Here is a 12,702-nt window from a genome sequence, read left to right as displayed (position 1 = left end):
GCAGAGATCCAGTATGATTTATTGTAGAGTAACACTGCTCAACTAGCGATAGAAAATGTTCCTGCTTTTATAAAAACAACCATAAGGCCGGGCGTGGTGGCTCACACCTGTAATCCTAGCACTCTGGGAAGCCAAGGCGGGTGGATCGTTTGAGCTCAGGAGTTCGAGACCAGCCTGAGCAAGAGCGAGACCCCCGTCTCTACTAAAAATAGAAAGAAATTAGCTGGACAACTAAAAATATATAGAAAAAATTAGCTGGCCATGGTGGCACATACCTGTAGTCCCAGCTACTTGGGAGGCTGAGGCAGAGAATTGCTTGAGCCCAGGAGTTTGAGGTTGCTGTGAGCTAGGCTGATGCCACAGCACTCTAGCCCAGGCAACAGAGTGAGACACTGTCTGAAAAAAGAAAGAAAGAAAGAAAGAAAGAAAGAGAAAAAACAACCATAAAACTATAAATGAAGGCCGGGCACGGTGGCTCACGCCTGTAATCCTAGCACTCTGGGAGGCCGAGACGGGAGGATAGCTTGAGGTCAGGAGTTCGAGACCAGCCTGAGCAAGAGCGAGACCCCGTCTCTACTAAAAATAGAAAGAAATTCCATGGACAACTAAAAATATATATAGAAAAAATTAGCCGGGCATGGTGGCACATGCCTGTAGTCTCAGCTACCGGAAGGCTGAGGCGGTAGGATCGCTTGAGCCCACGAGTTTGAGGTTGCTGTGAGCTAGACTGACGCCACGGCACTCTGGTCTGGGCAACAGAGTGAGACTCTGTCTCAAAAAAAAAAAGAATATATAAAAAAAATAAATGAATACATACATAAGTATTTATGTGCATGTAGACCCTTTCCAGAGCGCCCAACAGCAGTTAGCTCTGTTGGGAGATTTCAACAGGATGGGAGATTTCACCATGTATTTTTTCTAATCCTATATTTTAAGGAGCTTATCTTGCTTTGTAATTAAAAACCAGCGGACAGCAAATAAAAGAAAATGGTATAGCTCTGGAAAACTACAGCTTGAACTGTTAAGCAGTAGGAAGAGTGGGAGGCGAGGCTGAGGGTTCTGCCACTGTACACACATACACACTTCTTGACTGTTTGAATTGGTCTCAGGAAGTACTATTAGTTTTTGAATTTAAAAAATAAGACTGAGATATAGGCAATAAAGGAAATAGAACAGCCTCCCGCTTCCCTCTCCCCGCTCTCCCGACAGCCCCGGGCTGGCCCTGCCAGCTGCTGCCGGCCTGCGCACCCCACCAGCTGCTCTGCCATCTACTGCTTCCTGTCGCCGTCAGGTTTCTCCATGAGTGGCCTTCACTGCTGTCTCCCTTCCTTCAGCAGCCACTTTTTATTTTAAAGCCCGACGTTATGTGTTTTTGTTTGCTGATCGCCAACATTCCAGAAAAGAAAGCAAATCCCATAGACTTTGAACCACCACCCGTGAGCCTGACTCGATCTCGTCCAGCCCTTTCTGCTTCGCCCAGCACACGCATATCCTTTCATAATTGTAATCTGCACAAATGCTATCTTGTGTCCTGAAATTTTTTACGTCACCTAATTTTGTAAGCCCATCTATGTATGGACACAGCATCATTGCTTCTATGAATGGTACTATGGTTGTTTAGCCAGGCTCTGATTGTTAGGCCTCTGGGTGGTTTCCAATTTTTTGCTATTTATTCATTCACCATTTAACCCCTTACATTTGGACTCCACCTCCTGCCAGACTATAAAAACTGCCCTCTTAAAGGTCAATGCTGTCTGTCTTCCCTCCAGTTCTACCAGCTTCTGCTCAGTCCTTGACTGAGCCCTTGTCCTGACTTTAATTGGACTTGGCCTTATGAGCCACCCGCACAGCCATCCACCAGCCCATCCGTCAAACGCTTGGTGAAATTCCAGCCTCCTTTTGTTCTTTTTCTTTTTTTAATATTTTTTCTTTCAAATACAGACATTTCTATATTTTCATTATAAAAGAATAAAACAACCAATAAATGTACAATATAGAATGGAAATATATATTTTGTTTTAAATTTTTATATTTAATTATGAAGTATATGATACATACAAAAGAATATAAATGCGTACATATGAATATATATGTACATGTGTGTATGTGTGTGTGTGTATATATATATATATATAATGAAGCAGTATAATAAAACTAAAGAAATATAAATAATCCGCAACTTAAGAAATACATCACCAGTTCCATGAAAGCTTCCTGTGTTCCCTTTTCCTGGGCTAGCCCTCTAAACCTCACTGATATACTCTGAATTTTGTTCATTTTATCATTCTTCTAATTAATTTTAATAATTTATGGATTTGAAGGGATTCGAGGTAGACAATTGTATCATTTATGAATAATGGCATTTCTTTCCAATTCTGTATCCTTTATTTTCCTTTTCTTTCTGCCTTGCTAGTAGTCCGGTTTAATGTCAGCTAGAAGCAGGAACAGCAGGCATCCTTGACTTGTTCCTGAATTTAAAACAAATGCTTCTAATGGTTTCCCCCTAATTCCCATTAATAATAAGGATTGCTATAGGTTTAGGGTAGGTGCTCTTTAACAGGTTAAGGAAGTTTCTTTTTATTTCTAGTTTGTTGTTAAATCTTATCAAATGCTTTTTCTACATTTATTGAGATGATGTTACGAGTTTTCTTTTTTCATCTATGAATCCAAAAAATTACATTAATTTTTTATGTTAAATTTTCTTTGCATTTCTGGGATAAATCCAACTAGGACATGATATAGTATCTTTTTTATATACTGCTGGGTTTAGTTTGCTTATATTTTGACAAAGCATTAGCATGTATGCTCATAAATAATATTAACTCGCAATTTTTCTTTTTCTTTTTTTTTCTTTTCCCCACACTTTGTCCAAAAACCCGTAATTTTTCTTTCTCATACTATGTTTGGCTGGTTTGGAATTAAGATGTTACTAACCTCATTGAATGAGTTGAGAGTATTTCTTCCTTTTTTAATCTCTAAGAAAAATGGCATAAAATTGGAATTTGTGCTTTCTTGAATGTTTGGTAGAACATACTACTGTAAAATTTAAGTTGTTGATTTAATTTGTACTTATGGCTATTGGTAAAGTGACTATGCATCCTGGTCTGCCTGGGCGAGGGCCAGGTTTGCCTGTTGTCCTGGAATATATATTGGTGGCATCCCCTCTCACTTGCAAAGAAGTCCTGGTGTGGATAATAAAATATATGGTTATTCTCTATATAGGACTATATAGGTTTTTCTCTTTCTTCTTAAGTTTCAGTAAATTATATTTTTCTGTAATATCATCTAGTTTGTCTGCTTCAAATTATTGGCATAAAGTTGTTCATGGTTCTCTTATCTTTTAAACCTCTGCTGTAGATTTAAATACATCACTTTTAAAATACCTAACATTGTTTATTTGTATCTTCTTTCTTTTTCATGATCAATATTACCTAAGTTTTGCTTGTGGTGTCAGTCTTTTCGATGTTCAACTTTTGACTATTGATTTTCTCTACTGCTTGTTTTCTATTTCATTTTTACTCTTATTGTTTTCTTCTTTTTACTTAGGATTTATCCTGCTGTTCTTTTTTAACGTCCTAAGTTCTGTGCTTGATTTATCAATTTTAAATCTTTTTTTCTTTTTCTAATATATGCATTTAAAACTATATATTTCCCTGTAAATGTTGTTTTACATTTATAAGGTTTTTTCTTTATTGAAGAACATATATTAATATTAAATGCACAGATCTTAAGTCCGCAGTTCTACGAGTTTTGACAATTGTAAACATCCATGTTGCCATCATCCAAATCAAAATATAGGACAGTTCCATCAACCTAGAAAGTTCTATGGGGCCCTCCCCCCACCCTTTTTTTGAAGATACAGATGGGCTCTCGCTGTGTGATCCAGGCTGGCCTCTGAACTCTTGGGCTCAGGGGATCCTCCCACCTCAGTCTCCAGAGTAGCTGGGCTTATAGGCATGCCACCACGCCCTGCCCATGGTGCCCATTTTGCCTCAGTCACCCCTTCACCACTGGAGTTAACCACTGTCAGAACCATACTTGTGTAGAACTTCATCTAAATAGAATTATGCACTATGTTTTCTTTTGTATCTAGAGCCTTTCACTCAGCATATGTGGTATATATTAGCAATTTGTTCCTTTTTATTGCCAAGTTGTATTCCATTGTATGGATGTATATGCACTATTGGTTTATACCTTCTTTTGTTGATGGACATTTGGGACATTAGTTTTTGGCTATTAGCCCCTGTGAACATCCTTGTGCATGTCTGTTGTGAACATCGCTTTCATTTCTCTTGTGTAGGTACCTGGAAGTGGAATAGCTGGGTCTTAGTGTAGGTATTCTGTAAGTTTTAATATGTGGTATTTTCATTATCATCTAGTTTTAGTTCTTAAAAACTTTCCATTAAGATACTCTGGTTTCACTCATAAGTTATTTGAAAGTGTTTTCAAATTTCCACATGTGTGGGACTTGTTGATGATGATTTCTAACTTACTTGCATTTTGGTCAGCTAATATAATCTTTTTTGTTTTCTTTCTTTCTTTCTTTTTTTTTTTTTTTTTAATATGGAATGCTTCATGAATTTGTGCATCATCCTGTACAGGGACCATGCTAATCTTCTCTGTATTGTTCCAATTTTTAGTATATGTGTTGCTGAGGTGAATACAAATATAGTCGTTATGACATTGATTTTTTTTTTTTGGCGGGCAAGGTGGCTCAAGCCTGCAATCCTAGCACTCTTGGAGGCTGAAGCAGAAGGATTGCTTGAGGTCAGGAGTTTGAGACCAGCCTGAGCAAGAGTGAGATCCCCATCTCTACTAAAAATAGAAAAATTAGCCAGGTGTGGTGGCACATGCCTGTAGTTCCAGCTACTCGGGAGGCTGAGGCAGGAGGATTGCTTGAGCCCAGGAGTTTGAGGTTGCAGTGAGCTAGGCTGATGCCATGGCACTCTAGGCCAGGCAACAGAGCAAGACTCTGTCTCAACAACAACAACAAAAAATCCTACTGGTCATGGTGTATAATTCTTTTTATACATTCTATGATTCAATTTGCTTATATTTTGCCGAGCATTTTTCATCTATGTTTATAGGAGATAGTGGTCTGTAGTTTATTTTTCTTGAAATGTTTGTGTCTGGTGTTGGTAGTAGGGTTATGGTGGCCTTGTAGAATGAGTTAGAAAGTATTCGCTCCGCTTCTTTCTTCTGAAAGAGATTGTAAAGAATTAGTATAAATTCTTCCTTCAGTGTTCGGTGGGATTTTCTAGTGAGCTCATCTGAGCCTTGTGCTTTCTGTTTTTAAGATTTTTTTCCCCTTAGGATATATATATATAGGATTCATTGTGAAAGGTTTGATTGTGTATGTGTGTGTGAGAAAGAGAGGAGAGAGATTTTGAAAGTAGCACATGCTCAGAAATATACAGAATGTATGTACAGAAATATACCAAGCAAAAAAGTAAATTTTCCAACACCCCCTTTCCCCAGACACACAATGTGATCACAGAAATGACCACTATTAATGATTTGCTGTGGTTTTTTTTTTTTTTTTTTTTTTTTTTTTATTGTTGAGACAGAGTCTCACTTTGTTGCCCAGGCTAGAGTGAGTGCCGTGGCGTCAGCCTAGCTCACAGCAACCTCAAACTCCTGAGCTCAAGCGATCCTCCTGTCTCAGCCTCCCGAGTAGCTGGGACTACAGGCATACGCCACTATGCCCGGCTAATTTTTTCTATATAGATTTTTAGTTGTCCATATAATTTCTTTCTATTTTTAGTAGAGACGGGGTCTCGCTCTTGCTCAGGCTGGTCTCGAACTCCTGACCTCAAGCGATCCACCCGCCTCGGCCTCCCAGAGAGCTAGGATTACAGGCGTGAGCCACCGCGCCCGGCCTGCTGTGGTTTTTTTCAAACATTTTTTATGCCTGGTTTGAATATTTTTAAAGGCCTTGATAAATTGCTTTCTAAAAGACCTGTAGCAAGCCACAATCATTTCTAAGACGAGTGAAGTTTAAATGTTTTTCACTTTGTTTCTAAGTATAGAAATACACTATGTCATTGTAGAAAATAACATTTTCTTTAAGAAAATATTTAAATCACTTGTATTCCTACTATAGAGAGATGAACAATAGTAATAGTTTATTTATTTATTTATTTATTTGAGACAAAGTCTCATTCTGTTGCCCGGGCTAGAGTGCCATGGCATCAGCCTAGCTCACAGCAACCTCAAACTCCTGGGCTCAAGCGATCCTCCTGCCTCAGCCTCCCAAGTAGTTGGGACTACAGGCATGTGTCACCATGCCCGGCTAATTTTTTCTATATGTATTTTTAGTTGTCCATATAGTTTCTTTTTATTTTTAGTAGAGACAGGGTCTCGCTCTTGCTCAGGCTGGTCTCGAACTCCTGACCTCGAGCGATCCTCCCGCCTCGGCCTCCCAGAGTGCTAGGATTACAGGCGTGAGCCACCGCGCCGGCCAATAATAGTTTAGAGTATTTGTCTCTGGGTATAAAACAGGGGCACACATCACAGGTGTCATGGAACAAGCACCAGGCACCAGATCAATAGACAGAACATGTCAGTGCCCCACCCCTCAACCATGCATCGAGACTTTAATATAGTAGGAATCATCTTCTCTACTCAGGAGTTTTGGGGTTTTTTAGCTGTTTGGGGTTTTTTTTTTGTTTTTTTTTTAACCATATGAACCAGTTTTCTTTATTCAATTTTGCTTCTTTTTTTTTTCTGACTTAATATAGTGAGCATTTCTCTATATCTTTAAAACTTCTGAATAATCTTGGAGTGATTATCCAAATTTATGTAAAAATTTGTCCTGCCCTCTGGCTTCCTTGGATTAGATACCTAGAAGAATATGAGCATTTCGAAAGTGCTGGTACTGGCTGGGCGTGGCAGCTCATCCCTGTAATCCTAGCACACTGAGAGACCAAGGTAGGAAGATCCCTTGAGGTCAGGAGTTCAAGACCAATCTGAGCAAGAGCGAGACCCCATCTCTGCTAAAAATAGAAAAATTAGCCAGTCGTAGTGGCACATGCCTATAGTCTCAGCTACTTGGAAGGCTGAGGCAGGAGGATTGCTTGAGCCCAGGAGTTTGAGGTTGCAATGAGCTATGATGATGCCACTGTACTCTACCCAGGGTGACAGAGTGAGACTCTGTCTCAAAAGAAAAAAAAGTGTTTGATACTTATTGTCTAATTGTTTCCCAGAAATATATCAAATGTATGCCACAGTTTAATGGGGAAGGAAAGTGGGAAGAAGGCCAGGAATGCCCAGCACATGGCCATTACTTATGGTGACTCGTGGCCAGCTTGATGTCTGATAGCTCTTCCAGCAGTTTGGGGCCCTCAGCTTCATGGATCCATGGTCTGAACATTCATTTATTTATGGAACAAGCCTGTACTGAGCACCATCTCCTCATCTGCATTGTTCTAAGTGCTGAAGATACTGTACTGCAGGGCTGTGACAAACTTTCTGCCCTTGGAGAGCTTACATTCTGATGCATATTCAGAACACAGGCAGATAAACAAATGAGCATGTAATATAATGCTGACAGTGAAAAACTTACAAAGAAATACAAAGCGGGGTCTGGGCAGAGAATGACTGCCTAGGCATGATGGTGACGTTTTAACTGGGCTGGTCAGGGAAGATCTTTCGGACGCAGTGACGTTAGAGCCAAGAGTAAGATGTCATAGGAAAATCTAGCACAGTTCTCAATCCTGGCTGGACATTAGAATTGCCTGGGGGAGCTTGAAAAATGCCAATGCCCAGGATATACTCCAGGCCAATTAAATCAGAACCTCTAGAGGAGGAACCCAGGCATGGATATTTTTTAGTTCCTTGGGTGATTCCAGGATGCAGCCAGGGTGGAGAACCAGTGGTTTAAGGCAGCTCTATCCAACAGAAAAGTAATAGAAGCCTTATATATAATTTTAAATATTCTAGTAGCCACATTTAAAAAATAAAAAGAAACAGGGATATTAATTTAATTTAATTTTTGTTATTTTTTTGGTGCCATGACTTGAAAGGTATTAACTTTAATAATGTATTTTATTTTACCTAATTCACCCAAAATATTGTAATTTCATCATGTAACCAACATAACAGTAATTTATTTGATGTTTTACATCTTTTGTACTAAGTCTTTGAACTCCGGTGCATATTTTGCATTCACAAGCACATCTCAGTTCAGACCAAGCTCAAGTGCACAATAGTCACCGCCCAGCTCTGAGGAAGCGCTTCCCAAGCAAAGGAAACTGCAGATACGGAGGCGTTAAGACACGAACAGATTCTTGAGTTTGAGGTTGGAGGCAAGCGTAGCTGGAGGGAAATAAAGAAAGATGGGAGTAGTAAAAAGTCAGGTACAACAGATAGCCAGGGCCTGACATTTTGGATTTTATTCTAAACGTGATAGAAAGCTATTGGACACCTTCAATGCAAAAAATGGTTTGCTCTAATTTACCTTTTAAAAGCACCCTTTACTGAATTGGAAACAGTCCTCACAGAGGCCAAAGCGAAGCAGGGCGGTCCAGATATAGGCTATTACATTAGCAGGGGTGAGAAATACAGATCGTTTGGATTTAAGAGGTCATTGTGCAGATGCTGAAAAGTGGGTTCGTGATAGAGCTTGCAAGGTAAACCCCAGGGGAGTTGCTGATGGGTTGATGTGGGATGTGTGAGAAACAGAGGAGTCAAAGATGACTCCAAGATTTTGGCCCTGAACAAATGGTGGTGGAGCTTGAGCTTGAGGTAGGGGGTGAAAATAGGTTTGGGAGGGAAATAAGAGTTCAGTTTAAGGATGGACCGCTCAAAATTGGATGTGTTCTCTAAAATCTAGAACATACGTGTTAGCAAAGGCCCTAGCAGGTGGGGAAAGAGTAAAGGAAGTGTTCAGGCAATGGAGAACCCCATAAGGTAAAAATGTGGGTTGGGCAGGGGCCAAGGTATAGAAAAATGGGAGATAAAACACACTGCAATGGATTATGAAGGGCCTCGAATGCCGAACTCAGGAATTTGAAATTTATTTGACAGGCATTGTGGAAACTACTGGAAATTTTTAAGCGGTAACTAACATGATCAGAGCTTAACGTTACACTGGCAACTCTATGTTTAATAGCATGAAAAATGCCCATGAGATAAATTTCACTAAAATTTTACATATAGTATGATTATAGCCAATTTTTAAAAATCTTATGTATGAAAGGAAAAAAGAAAACTCATATATTTTTTAAAAGCCTCATGTATTTAAGAAAAAAAAGACTGAAAAGATCGTTATTGAAATGTTAATAATAGAGATGGTTTTAGTGGTTGGTAAGTCTATGGGTCGGTTGGATTTTTTTTCTTTTCTTTTTGCTTCTCTGTATTTTCCAAATTTTCTTTAATTGAATGTAACTACTTTTATACTGAGAATAAGTTTAAACTAACAACTTAAATGTCTGCAGGGTTGAAGGAGGGAGTAGATTGGATGGGGAGAGCAGAGGCAGGGAGATGGGTTAGGTTTATTGCAGTAGTCCAGTAGAAAGGGAAGAAACCAAAGGATGAATGAGGTAGGAGCCATGGGAGGAGAAGGGAAGTGGAAAATGTATTTCTTTCTTTCTTTTTATTTTTTTAGAGATAGGGTCTTGCTCTGTCACCTGGGCTGGAGTACAGTAGTGTGATCACAGCTCACTGCAACCTTGAATTCCCTGGCTCAAGCAATCCCCCTGCCTCAGCCTTCTGAGTAGCTAGGATTACAGGTGTGTACCACAACGCCCAGCTAATTTTTTAACAAAATTTTTTGTAGAGACATTGTCTTCCTAGGTTGCTCAGGCTGGTCTCAAACTCCTGACCTCCAATAATCCTCCCACCTCCGCCCCAAAGTGCTGGGATTACAGTGTGAGCCACCATGCCTGCCCAGAAAATGTATTTCTTTTCTTTCACGGAGAAAATGTATTTCTTATCTTCGAATTGGATATGTACGGAAGCCTTACAAAAAGCGAGTGCAGTGGTTAAGAGGATGGGCTCTGGGCCCAGGCCGCTGGGGTTTGAATCCAAATTTGGCCACTTAATTGGGCAAATGACTATGCTTTTTAAAAATCTGTAAACATTAACAATAATTGTACCTTCCCCATAAGATTGTTGTAAAGAGTAGAGGAGTGAATACATGTTTACCACTTAGAACAGCGCTCAGCCCATAGCAGGCACTGGATATCCTAGCTGCTCTTTTTGTTACTCCCTTGGGCCTGGCCTCAGTGGAGTTGGTATTGAAGGTGGATCACCCCGGCTGGAATGGATTAGCTGAGGGCTCTCATGGGATCTGTGCCTGTTTCCCAAGGGCATCCAGGAATAGCGGGCATCTCCTGTTTCAAGCTTGCAACAACACACTTGTCACCACACTGGCAGTGTCCTGACTAGGGTAGTTTCTGGCATTGCAGTGGAGCAGAGAAACTGAGAGGTGAGAGAGCCCTAGGGCAACTTAATGACAAGCCATTTGCTTTGATGACCTCTTAATCTCACTTTTTCATACACAGAGGGTTTCTGCTTTAGGCAAGGAGTGGGGCCTCCTAAGACAGGACTTACATCCCTGGGATGTGGGAGTCAGAGGAAGAGAGAGTTGGACTCATCATTTAAAACAACAACTTCTGGCCGGGAGCGGTGGCTCACGCCTGTAATCCTAGCACTCTGGGAGGCCGAGGCGGGAGGATCGCTCGAGGTCAGGATTTCGAGACCAGCCTGAGCAAGAGTAAGACCCCATCTCTACTAAAAATAGAAAGAAATTATATGGACAGCTAAAAATATATATAGAAAAATTAGCCAGGCATGGTGGCACATGCCTGTAGTCCCAGCTACTCGAGAGGCTGAGGCAGCAGGATCGCTTGAGCCCAGGAGTTTGAGGTTGCTGTGAGCTAGGCTGATACCACGGCACTCTAGCCTGGCCAACAGACTGAGACTCTGTCTCAAAAAAAAAAAAAAAAAAAAAAAAAAGTTAAAATAACAACTTCTGACAGTTGTTCAGGCACATTAAAAAGCAATGTAGAACTATCTATTAAACGTAAAAATTCCCCAAACATTTTCATTACAAGTAAAAATGGGCTGGGCACGATGGCTCATGCCTGTAATTCCAGCACTTGAGAGGCCGAGGCAGGAGGATACCTTGAGTCCAGGAGTTCAAGACCAACCTGAGCAACATAGCAAGACCCCATCTCTACAAAAACATTTAAAAATTAGCTGGACATGATGCCACACACCTGTAGTCCTAGCTACTCGAGAAGCTGAGGCAAGAGGATCACTTGAGCCCGGGAGTTCAAGGTTTCAGTGAGCTCTGATAGTGCTACTGCACTCCCGCCAATAGACCAAGACCCTATCTCTCTAAAAAAAAAAAGTAAAAATGCCCATACCCCATGATCCAGCAATTTGCCAGTATTCAATCTCTCTCCTGAAGAAACACTTCTTACAACATATGCCAAAAACAGTCATGCACAGGTATATTTCTCTCGGTGATGTTTGTAATGGCAAAAAAAGGGGGGGGCAACCCCAAAGTCCATTCAGAATTAGAAAGACTAAATAAAACTGAGGTGTAAGCAGAATGCTGTGTAGCATATAAATTAGCTAGCTAGCTGTAAATCAATAAGATGTTACTGAGAGAAAAGGAGGAAAACAAGGTGCAAACTATGTAATACAGTGGAGTGGATAGACGGAGCTTACTGAAGCATCATCCCTAACACTTTGATATTTTTATCAGAAGAATATAGTTATATATTATACATATTTTAAAAATCTTAACAGAGTTTTTTGAAAATAAGTTGGGCTGTCTCAAAAATTGTGAGCTCCCCATGGTTGAAGAAATTCACACAAGGGCTGCATTGGGCCCTTTGAGGGGCTGGTGCAGGACGGTGACTCCAAATTAGTGTTCATCAGACGATGTACTGATTTTTTCATATGAAAAAATTCATTCCATTTAAAGTACAGTCCTTTGTTTGGAGCCCTCCCTAAGGTATGGTGTCCCGGTATTCTTTATTTTATGAAATGTAATATATAGAGACTATGGGTTTTTTTCTCTAATAACCTTACTTGGCAACCACCTTACTTTTTGGTCTCTAAAATTTTGGGGGAAATTTTATTTAGTCTTTGAAATGTAAATTTCTGGGACTTTGGGTTGTGGGGAAAGTGAATAATTTGGTTAGGCAGAATTAGGCACCTCTGAGTCCCCTTCTGACTCTGAGATGCTCTCATTTCGGGGCCACGGCCTGAACCCCTCATCCCAGTGAGTCATTCTACAAGCACGAGCTTTTGGAGGGGGACTGGGTAAAGGATGAGGGCAGATCAGTGCAGGTCTGCTGCGACAACTGTCGTACAGTTCTTTACGTGTATGTTCCTGGCAGCGAGTCAGTCTGTTTTAGGGACTAGTGCCCTGTGGCCCTGAGCAAACAGCAGCCCCCAGCATCCTCACATTCGAATTAGCCAGTCTGTGCTGATGGGGAAGCTCTGTGCCCTCCGCGGGCCAGGAGGGTTGTTGAGCTGAGTCTGTCAGCGTGTCTACCCCCAGGAAGCTTACAGTCTAATATCCTTCATATACTTACAAAAGATAGTTTTGCTATCACAACTTCTCAGAGCCTCAATTTCTCCATATATAAAATGGGAATAAAAATAATAGGATCTAAAAGCCACAGAAATGCATCTTTCCTTACCTCCCTCACCTCCATCCTGAGCTGGAAAGAAGAGACAGAC

General features: G+C 40.6%; 1 protein-coding gene and 1 non-coding gene across 4 annotated transcripts in view; one reads left to right on the top strand and one right to left on the bottom strand.

Annotated features, from left to right (window-relative positions):
- The window catches only part of CCND3 (cyclin D3), a 79,933-nt gene that overhangs the window by 31,233 nt on the left and 35,998 nt on the right, over positions 1 to 12,702 (top strand). The window lies entirely within an intron of this gene.
- Positions 4,558 to 4,664, bottom strand: LOC138396132 (U6 spliceosomal RNA). The gene has a single exon (XR_011235611.1). It is a non-coding gene; the product is annotated as a U6 spliceosomal RNA (small nuclear RNA).

This window comes from Eulemur rufifrons, chromosome 15 (genome assembly GCF_041146395.1).
Source record: "Eulemur rufifrons isolate Redbay chromosome 15, OSU_ERuf_1, whole genome shotgun sequence".
In the NCBI taxonomy this organism is placed as follows: domain Eukaryota; kingdom Metazoa; phylum Chordata; class Mammalia; order Primates; family Lemuridae; genus Eulemur; species Eulemur rufifrons.
The sequence above is the reverse complement of the archived record's forward strand: the minus strand, read 5'-3'. Positions and strand labels throughout refer to the sequence as shown.